Raw genomic sequence first — 16,592 nt, 5'->3', positions numbered from 1 at the left:
TTTTAAGTTTTATGTTTATTTTTTCTTGTTAAATGTAAGTTGAGTCTATCTCTTGGTGCATGGTCATGGACAGAGCTGTTTGTGCAGTAATTACCAATGTTATTTTTGATGTGTACAACTGTCTGGTAGATATATTCACATGGAGCAGTGAAAATCTCCAGGGTTTTGAACAGATCCTTACAATGAAATTCGACTAGTATTTTTGGTTATTATTCTTAGGGGTCTTTTCTGGAGTTTGAAAATTGTCTTCATATTTTGTGCATTTGTGCCCCAAAAACGAATTCCATAGCTAAGAAGCGAGTGTGCGTATGAATAATATGTAACAAAAAGACAATGCATATTACATATTGATGATAGGATTCTAAGGGCATAACATGCAGATGACATTCTGTTTGAATGTACCTTTGTGTGTTCATACCACTTCAACTGAGAATCACTAATCATTCCTAGAAATTTTGCGCTTGTTATATAGTCTATAGAGGTGCCACCTACATTTAATTGAACATATTCATTTTTTCTCTTCAAACTGAAATTCTTGGCATTAGTTTTATGTATATTCAATGTCACTTTATTGCTTATTGATCAGTCATAAACTTCCTTGAGAGTTTCATTTGCTTTCACAGCAAGGAGTTCTCTTGTTTTCTCAGTGACTATAATACTGCTGTCATCGGCAAAGAGAATTTTTTCACCACGAATAACACTATTGGAAAAGTCATTGATGTATATCAGGAACAGTATTGGTCCTAATATGCTACCTTGTGGAACCCCCATATTAATTTATTCTGAATCTAATAAGTGTCTTACTAAATGTTTAGATCTATTTGAAGTATGTGTTATCTCTACTCCTTGTACCCTATCTGTTAGGTATGATCAAAACCAGTCTTTAGCTACTCCTCTTATTCCTAATGCTTCTAATTTATTTAATATAATCTTGTGGTCGACTGCATCAAATCCTTTTTTTTTTTTTTTTTTTTGGTCATCAGTCTACTGACTGGTTTGATGCAGCCCGCCACTAATTCCTTTCCTGTGCTAACCTCTTCATCTCTGAGTAGCACTTGCAACCTACATCCTCAATTATTTGCTTGACGTATTCCAATCTCTGTCTTCCTCTACAGTTTTTGCCCTCTACAGTTCCCTCTAGTACTATGGAAGTCATTCCCTCATGTCTTAGGAGATGTCCTATCATCCTGTCCCTTCTCCTTATCAGTGTTATCCACATATTCCGTTCCTCTCCGATTCTGTGTAGAACCTCCTCATTCCTTACCTTATCTGTGCACCTAATTTTCAACATTCGTCTATAGCACCACATTTCAAATGCTTCGATTCTCTTCTGTTCCGGTTTTCCCACAGTTCATGTTTCACTACCATACAATGCTGTACTCCAGATGTACATCCTCAGAAATTTCTTCCTCAAAATAAGGCCGGTATTTGATATTAGTAGACTTCTCCTGGCCAGAAATGCCTTTTTTGCCATAGCGAGTCTGCTTTTGATGTCCTCCTTGCTCCGACTGTCATTGGTTATTTTACTGCCTAGGTAGCAGAATTCCTTAACTTCATTGACTTCATGACCATCAATCCTGATGTTAAGTTTCTCGCTGTTCTCATTTCTACTACTTCTCATTACCTTCGTCTTTCTCCGATTTACTCTCAAACCATACTGTGTACTCATTAGACTGTTCATTCCGTTCAGCAGATCATTTAAGTCTTCTTCACTTTCACTCAGGATAGCAATGTCATCAGCGAATCGTATCATTGATATCCTTTCACCTTGTATTTTAATTCCACTCCTGAACCTTTCTTTTATTTCCATCATTGCTTCCTTGATGTACAGATTGAATAGTAGGGGCGAAAGGCTCGTCTAACACCGTTCTTAATACGAGCACTTCGTTCTTGATCGTCCACTCTTATTATTCCCTCTTGGTTGTTCTACATATTGTATATGACCCGTCTCTCCCTATAGCTTACCCCTACTTTTTTCAGAATCTCGAACAGCTTGCACCATTTTATATTGTCGCACGCTTTCTCCAGGTCGACAAATCCTATGAAAGTGTCTTGATTTTTCTATAGCCTTGCTTCCATTATTAGCTGTAACGTCAGAATTGCCTCTCTCGTCCCTTTACTTTTCCTAAACCCAAACTGATCGTCACGTAGCGCATTCTCAATTTTATTTTCCATTCTTCTGTATATTATTCTTGTAAGCAGCTTCGATGCATGAGCTGTTAAGCTGATTGTGCGATAATTCTCACACTTGTCAGCTCTTGCCGTCTTCGGAATTATGTGGATGATGCTTTTCCGAAAGTCAGATGGTATATCGCCAGACTCATATATTCTACACACCAACGTGAATAGTCGTTTTGTTGCCACTTCCCCCAATGATTTTAGAAATTCTGATGGAATGTTATCTATCCCTTCTACTTATTTGACCGTAAGTCCTCCAAAGCTCTTTTAAATTCCGTTTCTAATACTGGATCCCCTATCTCTTCTAAATCGAATCCTGTTTCTTCTTCTATCACATTAGTCAAATCTTCACCCTCATAGAGGCTTTCAATGTATTCTTTCCACCTATCTGCTCTCTCCTTTGCATTTAACAGTGGAATTCCAGTTGCACTCTTAATGTTACCACCGTTGCTTTTAATGTCACCAAAGGTTGTTTTGACTTTCCTGTATGCTGAGTCTGTCCTTCCGACAATCATATCTTTTTCGATGTCTTCACATTTTTCCTGCAGCCATTTCGTCGTAGGTTCCCTGCACTTCCTATTTATTTCATTCCTCAGTGACTTGTATTTCTGTATTCCTGATTTTCCCAGAACATGTTTGTACTTCCTCCTTTCATCAATCAACTGAAGTATATCTTCTGTTACCCATGGTTTCTTCGCAGCTACCTTCTTTGTACCTATGTTTTCCTTCCCAACTTCTGTGATGGCCCTTTTTAGAAATGTCCATTCCTCTTCACCTGTACTGCCTACTGCGCTATTCCTTATTGTTGTATCTATAACGTTAGGGAACTTCAAACGTATCTCGTCATTCCTTAGTACTTTCGTATCACACTTCTTTGCGTATTGATTCTTCCTGACTAATGTCTTGAACTTCAGCCTACTCTTCATCACTACTATATTGTGATCTGAGTCTATATCTGCTCCTGGGTACGCCTTACAAACCAGTATCTGATTTCGGAATCTCTGTCTGACCATGATGTAATCTAATTGAAATCTTCCCGTATCTCCCAGCCTTTTCCAAGTATACCTCCTCCTCTTGTGATTCTTGAACAGGGTATTCGCTATTACTAGCTGAAACATGTTACAGAACTCAATTAGTCTTTCTCCTCTTTCATTCCTTGTCCCAAGCCCATATTCTCCTGTAACCTTTTCTTTTACTCCTTCCCCTACAACTGCATTCCAGTCGCCCATGACTATTAGATTTTCGTCCCCCTTTACATACGGCATTACCCTTTCAATATCCTCATACACTTTCTCTATCTGTTCATCTTCAGCTTACGACGTCGGCATGTATACCTGAACTATCGTTGTCGGGGTTGGTCTGCTGTCGATTCTCATTAGAACAACCCGGTCACTGAACTGTTCACAGTAACACACCCTCTGCCCTACCTTCCTATTCATAACGAATTCTACACCTGTTATACCATTTTCTGCTCCTATTGATATTACCCGCTACTCATCTGACCAGAAATCCTTGTCTTCCTTCTACTTCACTTCACTGACCCTTACTATATCTAGATTGATCCTTTGCATTTCCCTTTTCAGATTTTCTAGTTTCCCTACCACGTTCAAGCTTCTGACATTCCACGCCCCGACTCGTAGAACGTTATCCTTTCGTTGATATTCAATCTTTTTCTCATGGTAACCTCCCCCTTGGCAGTCCCCTCCCGGAGATCCGAATGGGGGACTATTCCGGGATCTTTTGCCAATGGAGAGGTCATCATGACACTTCTTCAAATACAGGCCACATGTCCTGTGGATACACGTTATGTGTCTATAATGCTGTGGTTTCCATTGCCTTCTGCATCCTCATGTTGTTGATCATTGTTGGTTCTTCCGCCTTTAGGGGCAATTTTCCCACCCCTAGGACAAGAGAGTGCCCTGAACCTCTATCCGCTCCTCCGCCCTCTTTGACAAGGCCGTTGGCAGAATGAGGCTGACTACTTATGCCGGAAGTCTTCGGCTGCCTATGCTGATTATTTATTAAAATTTAGGCAGTGGCGGGGTTCGAACCCGGGACCAAAGACGTTTTAATTATGAATCAAAGACGCTACCCCTAGACCACTGGCTACTATCAAATCCTTAGAAAGATCCAAAAATATTCCTGTGACACACTCATCTTTATCAAGAGCATCAAGTACAACTTTTGTAAATTCTAATTTGGCTAACACCATATTTTTGCCACTCTGGAAACCAAACGGTGAGTCGCCTAAGAGAGTGTAGTTATTCAGGTAATTCATTACTCTGTCTTTCATAATTACCTCTATTATTTCTGAGAAGGCTGACAGAAGGGAAATGGGCCAGTAATTTTCTGTGTCTTCTGCATTACCTTTCTTAACCAAAGGTATAACTCTTGCCTGTGTTAACTGCTCTGGAAATGTCCCTGATGTGAAGGATTCACTTATTACAGTTCTTAAGAGGCCTTGTATAATCCCATGCATTGTTTCAGTACACACATTGCTACTTCATCTATCCCTACTGGGTATTAATTCTTTACTTTTTGAACAGTTTTATTGACTTCAGTCTCTGTGGTTGGAAGTAACATCATTTATTTAGTGCAACATTATTTACACGTGTTATGTATGTTATGGGGAATTATTGCTGTAAACTCTCTGCCATACTGTAAAAATGCTCGTTTACATAGTTTGCTAAATGTTATGGATCATTTATTACCTTATCGCCCTCCCATACTAATATGTTATTCTGCATTTGTTTGCTTCCCACCATTTCCTTTTTTATAACATCCCAGACTGCTTTGCTTTTATTCTTTGCATTATATATTATCTTGACATTAAATGTCTTTTTTGCAACAATCAGCACCTTCCTATAGATATTTTTGTATGATAGAGCTTTGAGAATTCTGGATCATTGCTAATTTTTTTAATGGAACTCAGGTGTTTGGGAGGACTTCTTAATACCTGCTATTATCCATCTGTGTTTGTCAGATATTGATACAGACAAGGATACTTTTGGAAATGCCTTTTCAACGTTCAGTTTACACAATGTTGTGAATTTAGAGAATTTCATATTCACATTGGATTCCTTATACACTTCATCCCAGCTTATTTTCTAGTTCTTTTGAAAAATCTTTTATTTTGATTTCTGATGGATGTCGTTTGTAGGCTTGTAGTTTAGGGAATGATTCGATGCCTGATTTTACTGTTGTTACTTGACAGAGATGGTCTGATAGTCCGAGATCTTTTACAGCAACATCACCTTTATTCCCTGTCCATATTTGTGGCCACATGGTCAATTACTGATGCAGTCGTTGTAGTAACACTTGTTGCACTATTGACCAATAGGGACATGTCGAAGCTTTGAAGGATCTTTATGAAGGTGCTGCTAGATTCATTTATGACATTAGTGTTGATGTTAATGTCCCCACACAGAATTATGTTGACCTTCGTAATTGAGACTTTATGTAGAACTTCTGTCATTTTATTGAAAAAAGTGTCCACATTACCACTGGGAGAGCTATATACACACAAAATGATTAATTTCTTGGTGATATCAATTCCTGTTAATTCAGTAGCTGATATTTCAAAGTGTTTGTCTTCACTTACTGTACTGAGGCCATGTCTAGATTTGAACTGTGTTCCTTTTCTGGTATAAATGCATGATTCTCCACCCCTTGAACTAGTTCTGCAATAAGACTTTGCCTTTTCATACAATGATAATACTACATGTTGGATTTCAGTGTCTTTACACCAGTGCTCAGTAATACAAACTACTGTACAGTTCAAAGATCGGAGTTATCTTTCTAATAGTTGAATTTTATTATTATTATTTTTTTTTTGATTGCATGTTGTGATGTGAAATGCCCCATGTTACTCTTTCCAGTGGTTTTTCTTTGTAACATCTGGTATATGTGATATTAGAAGTGCTAAATCTGTAAAACCTGTTTTGTGAGTGATTGTTTCAGTATTTTTTAAACTGCTGGAGATATTCTTTACGCAGGGGAACCTGTTGTCTGGATTTATACTAAGAAAGACCTACTTGTCCTACCTATGATAGCAGGTACTTGACCATGTGCGGCCTGAGATCCATCCCCTATACTTTCATGAATCAGCTGTACCCATCTTCCCTTCCCAGTCCTGTTTAGGTGTAGGCCATGCCTAGTGAAACCCCAGCTGTTGATAGTCCCAACGGCATCAGAGAAACATGAGCAAAATTGGCTGTCCTCAGAGCCATCCCTAACCCCACATTGATTCGCCTCACAGCTCCATCAAGGTGTGGTCGATCATGACGCCAGAACAGCTTAACAAAGTGTACGTTGGTGCCATGAGTAAGGGTAGCTATCTTGTCCAGGTCAACACCTATGTCATATGCCCCATCCCTGTCCTAACTGTTTCATGCCCCACCCACTATCAGTACATGGTCCTCTTTTGTAAAGTCCTTCTATAAAGACCCTAGGTCCTCTATGGACATGACTTAGCCCTGTATTTGGCATGAAGATACTGGTGGCCTGGTACACTGCCCTAATCTTTCCTGTAATGAGGGCCAACATTCTGCCCATGGCTACTACTTAGCAGCAGCACTTTCTTCTCCCTAAGACTTTGTACATTCCTAGGGTTCTTGGCTTCAGTTGAAGTGTGCTGCACAATCCCTGCTCCTTGTTCTACCTGAGGCTCTTCTCCACTTAACTCTGGCAGTGATAGATACCTCTTTTTGGTGTTGATGATAAAACTGTCAGATCGCGTTCTCTTTCTTCCTATCCTCCTACCAGCTGCCAGTTCCCGGCCACCCTCCTCCCCACTGTCTCCCTTGATCCTTATGAGTTCCTTCCTTGTTTCCTCCAACTGCACCTGAAGGGCACAGATTTTCCTTCCCTGTTCTCCAATCAAAATGTTCCTACTGCATACTCTTGCAGTTCTAGGTAAGAGCATCTTCTCCCAACATTCTCCCCACTGCATCCGCCCCCCCCCTCAGTGAAAATATTTCCTACAGGATTGGCAACAAATCCCTCTACTCACTACCCTATAACAGCTTCCACGTTTAACACTCGTGCTCAGTTTCGAAAGAATAATTAAGTTTAAAGAATGTTTTAAATTTGTCAAGGACGCGAGATTGGCAATGCGTAAACAAAAAAAAAAAAAAAAGAGATGCAAATGCCTTATGCGCGGTGGTTGTTGTTTTGGTAGTGATTTAGAGATACAATGACAGACGAATGAATTTTTCATTAGTTTGTTTATAGAGAATTTACGATATCAGGCGTGTTTGGTGAGGTTTTTAAACTTTTATAACTTAACATTTAAGCCGGGATGGCGTCTTTCTAACTAGTAAACAATAAGAAATGTGTTAGTTAAATACGATTTAGAACCGTTTATTTACACTTTTATTGAGACAATAGACACTGATGAAGCTAGTAACTGTCTTTTTTAAACGAATTTTGCACTGTCAAAAAAAAATGAATAGAATTTTTTGTGTTTATGTCACGCAAAATGTCAGTCTCTCTCTTCTGCAGCCAAATGTCTGACACTTTTAAAGCGTAGGAATAATTTACGTTATCAACTAGGGGTTTAAACCTACATGAACTCACAAACAAGGGCCCTCAAACTAGACAAAAACCTGATGATGTGAATGCTGCAGCTGTAAGGGACGGGCGCTTCCCACCTGCCTCAGCTGGTGTTTACCTTTGCCTGCCAGCCTGTTCTCCACACTCCCAGCGTCCCCGCCATCGCTCCCGTCGACGTCGTCGTCTGCTGAGCTGTCGGCGTCGTCGTCATCAGCGCCTCTGTTTTCGGCTGCTTCATCCACCACTTCCTCTTCGTCGTCTGCAGCAGCGAGCGGAGTGCAGTACGCCACAAGAAACACACCAGCGATCAGCAGGACGAGGGCTGCCTTCATGGCTACAGTGGCTTCTACTCAGGGTGCCTCTGGACAAGTGCTACAAGTGAACTCATCCACCTCCTCTTATACGACGCGCCCGACTCTTATCGCCCAAGCTGCTGCAGGCAAGGTTAGCTTTTTAGTGTGTACTTCAGAAAGTGCGATTATCCATATCGGCGTCCTGTCTCACTGCGGGAAATATCTTTGGAAACTTTGTAGGAAACCTTGAGCCAAAAGATACGATTAGAAGAAAGGAAATTGTGAGCACAATAGCCGATAAATACTCGACAATCAATGAAAGCAAATGGTTAAAAAGTTTATTAACTTGAGTAATGAAATTTCTTTTTTCGTAAGGAAAGCACTGACTTTGTTTAATAACAAATTTACGAAGGAATTACAATTTCATTTGTACAATATTTTCACACCATCCTCTGATTTCTGATGTTGCAAATTGTTAACTAATTATACCCATAATTAACAGTAATTTTGGGTTAAGTTCGCGATGAACCATTATTACTCACACATTTTATACAGACTGATTCAAAAAAAGACTGCAAACGTATTGTACAGGAATCTCTTATCACGAATCAAACCTTTGCTGTGCCAGTTAATCGAGGTTTCTGGCTGGAGGCTGCTGTGGAAGTATTCGTTATCCCAGAATTGCTCTATGGGTGGCAGATCAGGTCGTCCAGTAGGCCATTCGTGAATACGTGCTTCTGTGATGTGAACTGAAGTTTTTCAGTGGATTATTCCTTTTGGCACCGCAGTCATCAGTGGTATGTAAACTGCATTGCTCCCTATGACCCTTCAGCTGGTTGTCTGTGGACGCATTGCTCGCAATCTAAACACTACAAACAGTAGCGGGACACGGCGCTATATATATTAATCTAGCCATTCTGCTCTCCCGCGTATTGTTCACGAAATGTGTATTGTAGGTGTGGAATGGGGCTTACCATGTGTTCGTTCTATAAATTTCTGTTCTTAAATAATCCGCTAACGATACAATTCTTGCAAGCAGAGTGTAGATCTATAACTATTGATTTTCTTCGTGAAATTAAATAAGCTTCTAATCTTTTCCATCTTAACTTACTTCTGTATATTTCTGTATAATATATGGCCCATTGGTCACTGACAATATGTGCTGCAAACCCATATACACAAGCAGGCATGAATTGTCTCTGAGTAATTTGTTACAAACACTATTTTGTGTTGCCTGAATCTTCCTTGGTTGCATAAAATTTATTTCATGTTTATGAGGGAAATACACCACACGTGGTTGTTCTACTACGTTCATTTCCAGATTAGCATATTTCGCATTTACAAGCTTTACTTTTCGAAAAGTGAGTTCTTTGTGCCCAATCAGTTCTGCCCAAAATCGTGAGAAACCGCCATAATTAGTTGTATGCTCAGTGCTCAGTATGTTCAGACAGCACCCACATTATTCATATTTTTGTCGTGTAACCGCCAGATTAAATCTTGACTGTCAGAATTTCGTTTTTCTTATCAACACTGGGCAATAATTAAAAGTTTCTCATGTATTTAATGCTGTGACGTCGTATTACAATTGTGATTTCTACTGTGATTTTCATATTATCCTACTTCCTTCTCCATTGTCCAATGTATAACAACATGAATACCAGATGCATCAACCGCTCATGTAGCAGCTGCAGTTATTGCTGTACAGTTGCTTCAAGCAGACACTTCGTTGGTTTCTTTTTCGATTCACTAAGGCCAATGATATCTAGCTTCAGGTTCCAGGTTACCTCTCTTTCTCTCTCTCTCCCTCTAGTGCCATTTGTTGCAGTTTCTTCAAACCTTCCAAATCTTGATAATCCACATTTCGACTCGTACAGCTTTTACACCCTTCATCCTGACTCTTTCGTCCAGAATCTCTCTACTTCGAGTTCAGAATGGGGGCATACTGTAGCCTCGAATCTTTCTTTACATGAGAAATGCCATTTGAGATTATTGTAAATTTTTTGTGCCCGCTAGCAACTGAAACCAAATACTTCTAATACAGAATGCTACAACAAAGTTAGTAATGCAGCCTGAGGGTGAAGGTTTCTAGTCCGTTCTTTCAGTTAATTGCCAGAAGAGCAGGTATGTGCTTAAAAAAGCCTAGTATTTTAGATGGAATTAAAAAAAACTTCTCATGTAAATACCTATACCTATACCCAAGACTGACAACCCTAATTCGCCAGGTGACTACGGACCGATCAATATACTACCTGCAATATCTAAAGCCCTAGAATACATCCATGAGAAATATCAGTCAGGCTTTCGAAAGCACCATAGTACAGCAACTGCATTAATCAAAGTAACTGATGACATTAAACATGCTATGGACAGACGTGAAGCTACCATCCTAACGCTGCTTGACTTTAGCAAGGCTTTTGACACAGTTGACATTGATATATTACTAATTAAAATGAGACAGCTGAATTTCTCAAACAGCGCAATACACTGGTTCGACAGCTACCTCAAAAACAGAAGTCAACAAGTCATTTGTGGGTCGGAAATATCATCATGGAAAAACGTACGCTCTGGAGTTCCCCAAGGCTCCGTCCATGGTCCATTACTCTTCTCACTGTACATTAATGATATTTCTTCAGTGCTGCACTCCTGCCACTACCATCTATATGCCAACGATATCCAACTGTACATAAGTGCAAGCCCCAAGAACATTGCTGACGCAGTAGCGAGTATGAACGCAGATCTTTGCTCTGTTTCTCGATGGGCACAGAACCTAGGTCCGAAACTAAACCCCAAGAAATCCCAGGTCATACTTATATCTCATCCAAAGTTAATCAGCCGGTACTTTCGCGAAACAGTCCCTCAAATACTCCTCAATGGTACCCAACTACCATACCAAAAAACAATAAAAGACCTTGCAATAATCTTGGATGAACACCTAAACTGGGAAGAACAAACAGTCACAGCTTGCCGGAAATCGCTCTCCTCCCTACATGCAATTCAAAAATTTAGAAAAATATTTTTAACCCATGTTAAACAAATATTCGTCCAAACACTAGTCTTGCCTATTCTTTACTACTGTGATGTAGTTCAACACGGCACAAATAGTGAAAATTCGAGATGCCTCGAGCTAGTGATGAATGCTTGCGTTAGATATGTGTGCAATATTCGGTTGTATGATCATATCAATCCTTCATACTCCCAGCTAGGTTGGTTACGCCCACATAAGGCACGCGATCTCCACACGATGTGCTTACTTCATCGATTTCTTAGCCACTGGTGCCCCCAATACTTATCTTCTCACATTAAACACCTATCATCATTCCACAACCGCAATACCAGATCGGATACGTCTAGCATCTTGGCTATACCTTTACATAATACAAAATCTTTCTCCAAGTCATTCTCCATCTCAGCCATACGACTATGGAACGCCCTCCCCTGTGATCTGCGTCTTATCCAGAACCACTCAACATTCAAGAGGGAACTCAAAACTTACATATTAGGGACGGTATAGCCACCATTGTTGTGCCCCTCTCATCTCTTTCTTTCTCCACCACAGCTTCGAATTTTACCATTCTATTTCTCTTCCTCTAACCTATCTACCTCTTCTATATCTCCTTCACCCAATTCTATCGTCGTATGTCTCTGCCAAAGATAATAACTCACATGCAAGAACATAACGAGAAAATTCCCAACTAGCAATAGGGCTGACATTCATAAAAGAAAAATATGTTTACTTTCATGTACATAGTCATTACTATTATTATTATTATTATTATTATTATTCTTGATTTCTATAATTATTTTTTGATTGTTATAATTATCATTGTACTACTGTTATAATATCTATTTTTTTTCTTTAACAGTAATACTGTATAACACGTTATATGTCCTTAATGTTCTGTAGAAACTGTAATTCGTTCAGTCTGAGTATGCCTGGTTAGGTGTGAGAGAGGGCCTGAAGGCCCTAATCTTGCTAGGTAAAATAAATGCACAAATAAATAAATAAAATAAATACGCTTCCAAGTTTCGCACCATCATCAGCTGACAGAGAATTTTGTAACTGTATTCTTGGAATTATTGTAAATCACAAACAACTTTATGTAGCAACAGATCACCTGGAAACCGACTAGACTTCGTCTCTTACTGGTGATAAATATGTTCCTTTTTTCAACTGCTGAACCGCTAAATTAAAAAACAAAATATTTAAGAAGAGTAAGTACTTAGCGGTAAAACATACAAAAAATCTGCAGAATGCGGCTATTTGTTGTATGCATTATTCAGTATACTTAGAGTGTAACAGTGTTACTTTATCCAACGATCTTGCGCATATGAGATAAGTGGCTATATTTACAGTAAGCAGAAAGGCCGCTGTCATGTACCACTTCTAGTGCTTGCCTGTTTATTTTAATGTACATCGATATTCCAATTAAGAATGCATTGTGAATTTTAAACGAAATGAGTTAATTGTGCCAATGTTTGGTTCCCTATTTTGTTGCGCTTACATACTTTTACTTATGTGTTGCATGCATATGTTTACTAAATAATTTCTTGCATCACCATGATGAATGAAGTAATACTGAACATTCGTCTAGTGACGATGGAGAATACCAGAGTACACGAGCTTCAATAGTTATTGGTCACTGAAGTTTACTGTAATTAAGTGTGTGAGACCCGTACCAGATAGGACTAACAGGAAATATTAAATGTATACAAAGAAGGACAGCATGAATGATCACAGGTTTGTTTGCTCCATGTGAGAGTGTCACAGAGATACTGATGCAGCTGAACTGGCAGACTCTCGAAGACGGATGTAAACTATCCCGAGAAAGTCTATTAACAAAATTTCAAGAACTGGCTTTGAATGATTACTCTGGGAACATAGTATAGCACTCTACATATCCCTCACATAAGGATCTTAAGGGTAAGATTAGAATAATAACTACATGCACAGAGGTATTCAGACAATCATTCTTTCCACGCAACATATGTGAATGGAACAAGAATAAACCATAATAATTGGTACAACGGGATGAGTCCTCTGCTTTGCACTTCACGGTCGTTTGCAGAGTATAGATGTAGGTGAAGATCTAATGAAAAGACCACTTTAACTATTATGTCAAAACTTTTCAAAAAATTATTTGAATTCATTCTATATCTGTCACTGTGCGTATGTTTATCCAGCTTCCTGCCAGCTGATATAAAATGTTTGGCATTCATATAAAGAGAATTTTTGTCCTTTGCTCAAAATTCAGCAATAGATAACCCAACTAATTTAGTAAATACCTATAATATAACACTGAACAACTACAGCAAAAGTATTGAATATGCATGTCAGAAATGTTAAACATGTGAAATAGCTACCAAATATAAAACAGACACTGCTAAGTGACATAGAACACTACAAATGTTGGAGAGGAAAAGGATAAAAGTCTGACCAAGAAACAGAGCACAAAAGATAAAGTTAGAACCATCACTACTGTCAACAAAAATTAACTCTCTACAGAAAGTTATATTAAATAAAAACAAAGACCATAAAGAAACAGTGATACTGCCAACCAAAGCATCTGAGCCATAACTGTAGTTAATATACATACATATACGACATTTTTATATTTATTGAAGGAAGCGATGTTATATAGCTAGACAAAGGCTTCATCAATGGATCTGAAACTGAATTTCAGGCAAGATCGCAGGTTAATGTAGGCGCGGGATACACCATCGCAAATGGAAATGGTAGTACGTCAATAACCTGTGTAATAGCCGGAACGCTGAAAGCATACATGGAAACGTTCACGAAATGTGTTGTACAGGCTCCAGATGTCAGTTTGTGGGGTGTAGTTCGGTGCCTGTTGTACTTGGTCGGTCAATACAGGTAGTTTAATACTGTTTGTAGATGACGTTGGAGTTGTTCTCCAATTGTGGCCCAATTGTGCTGAATTAGAGACAGATCGACATGTCAACACACCGTAGAGCCTGTTGGATTAGAACAGCAACAATATGCTGTTGGAAACATGCCCTGGAATGCTGTTCATGAATGACAGCACAACAGGTTGAATCACCAGACTGACAAACAAATTTGCAGTTTGGATGCCTGGGGTCCTGTCATACGAAATCATACTCCAGACCATAGTTGTAGTTGTAGGCCCAGTGTTAATGCACGGCACATAACGTCTGGTTCGGAGCTGTCTTTGAAGTGGTCGATTATTAACAGTTCGTTGTGTCACGGTGGTGCCAATATCTGCTCAAATTAGTACCGCAAGGGCAATACGATACTCTGAACATGATGGCTTTCCCTTTCGCTGGTACCACGTGGCTGTCCAGAATCTGGTGTTCTCGCAACCGTACATTTCTTGTGACCATTTCTGCCAACTATCATGTACTATGACGGCATTCGTGCTAGGTCTTTATGCAGTACCGCAGTAGGAACATACAATTCCGCAAAGCGATACTACACGACCTTGTTCAAAGTCCGTGAAGAGTTGATAATGACTTATTTTTCAACTTTTTTGACTAACTATCGTCTCATTATGTCCAATTTCAAATCCAAATATCGCTCATGATCTTTACAACAGTTTTTAAAGCAAATCAGTTTCGGATCGTCATAGAAGCGCTAGTAGTGCCACTCTCATGCGACTGTGGCAAAATGTAAATGGACATCATTTTTCAAATATAGAAACATGCTTATCAACTTAAGCTACACAGCTCCTTATTGGTGTTATATATATATATATATATATATATATATATATATATATATATATATATATATATATAAGCAAAGCTATAAAATACCTTCATTCATGACTTGCTTCTGATTGCACAAAATCGATAATTTGAATAAAATTTAACTGTAATTGGTTTGGGGATTTAATTCATTAAATTATAGTATGCTCTCATAGCAGAAGACTTTGAGGATGTTCAGTTTCCTCCAGCATTTAAACTGTTATTAGTATTAGCCTTTGTAATTGACCTTCCTATGTGAAGAAATTCCAGTTAGAAAACTGATATTTTCCATAGCAGAGAACAACATTATTTCACTGCACAGGGTATAAATGATGGTAATTACCAGTATGCTGATATTTCCCTGCAGCACGGTAAGGAATGGATTTCCTTGCACAATCGACAAAAAATACTAAGAGCACATTAATTGCTGTTTGACTCTCCACACACTATCTCCTTTACACTACCTTAACACACATAACATTTAGTCTCACCCCTTCAAGGATAAAAGAAAACTGGTTCCTAGAGCATCGTATTATTGCTAAAACTCATCATGAGCCCTTAAAATATACTATAATATATTCTGATGGACGGTACTCCTTAGTACAGCAAAGACGTTCTTCAGATAACTACAGATTTACGTTGATTTCTACATACAATGCCATATGTATAAAACCCTTCCAATTCATTTAAAGAAGTGCAACAGAAGTTTTAATGTTCTTAGTAGTGACTGACAGCAGTAAGTTTTCTTAATTAACAGGCGGTAACACTCTGTCAGCAGTAATTGAGCTTCGAGGCTTAGCAGAGGTCACAGTAGAATGTGGACGTATTAAATGTTCATTAGGATAGATTCGTCCAAAACAAGATGACGCCGTAATTACTTTTACTTCCACCAGTTGTGTTTCCCTTGCATCTGTAATGACTCTATTATTCGCTACATTTCAGATGTAACATATTCTAAACATTTTTGGCAGAACTGATAGAGTACAAAGAACTCACTTTTGAAAAATCTTAAGAGAACCCTCTATATTTTAAAATGACAAGGATATCTATGTGAACAAGCAAGTAAAGCTTGTAAATACGAAATGTACTAATTCGGAAATGAGCGTAGTAGAACAACCAAGCTTGGTGTATTTTCCTCCTAAATGTGAAGTCGATTTTTAAGTAGCCGCGGAAGATTCAGGCAACACGAAATGGTGTTTACAACAAATTACTCAATGACAATTCATGCCTGCTTGTGTGTATGAATTTTCAGCACATGTTATCAGTGACCTCCGGACTATATATTACACTGCACAAGTAAATATAAAGTACTATGTTAAGACGGAAAAATTAGAGGCCTATTTAATATCGCGAAGAAAATCAGTAGTTATAGATCTATTCTCTGATTGCAAGAATTGTTTTGCTAGTCGATTATTTAAGATGATACAGCAGGAACTGAAATTTATTGAACGAACACACTGCAAACCCTACGTCACACGTACGAAATACACATCATGAATAATACGCGAGAGAGCAGAAAGGCTACTTGAATATACAGGGTGATTATAATTAAAGTTAAACTTTCAAAACGCTGTGGAAATAACATCACCGGTCAGAATGCCGTCAAATTGCAAAGGAATATTATCGGAGAACGGGGAAAACGGAAGAAAGAAGAAAAAAAATTATGTGAAAATTGATCAGTAGATGGCGTTGTATGTCTCAGAATACGTAAATGAAAACATGTGTCATGTGCACGACCCATTGAAGGTGGTATGAACACGCCAGGTACACGGCTATTACTACGGCTACAGGTTGGATCCCTGGGAGTGTTTCCTTGCACGAGTGCGTTCCGTGTCGTATCGTTGT

General features: G+C 38.8%; 1 protein-coding gene across 5 annotated transcripts in view; it reads left to right on the top strand.

The window, feature by feature from the left end:
* LOC126412644 (uncharacterized) overlaps positions 1-16,592 on the top strand; it is a 153,586-nt gene that overhangs the window by 89,422 nt on the left and 47,572 nt on the right. The window lies entirely within an intron of this gene.

This window comes from Schistocerca serialis, chromosome 7 (assembly GCF_023864345.2).
Source record: "Schistocerca serialis cubense isolate TAMUIC-IGC-003099 chromosome 7, iqSchSeri2.2, whole genome shotgun sequence".
In the NCBI taxonomy this organism is placed as follows: Eukaryota; Metazoa; Arthropoda; class Insecta; order Orthoptera; family Acrididae; genus Schistocerca; species Schistocerca serialis.
This window is presented reverse-complemented; position numbering and strand designations above follow the sequence as displayed.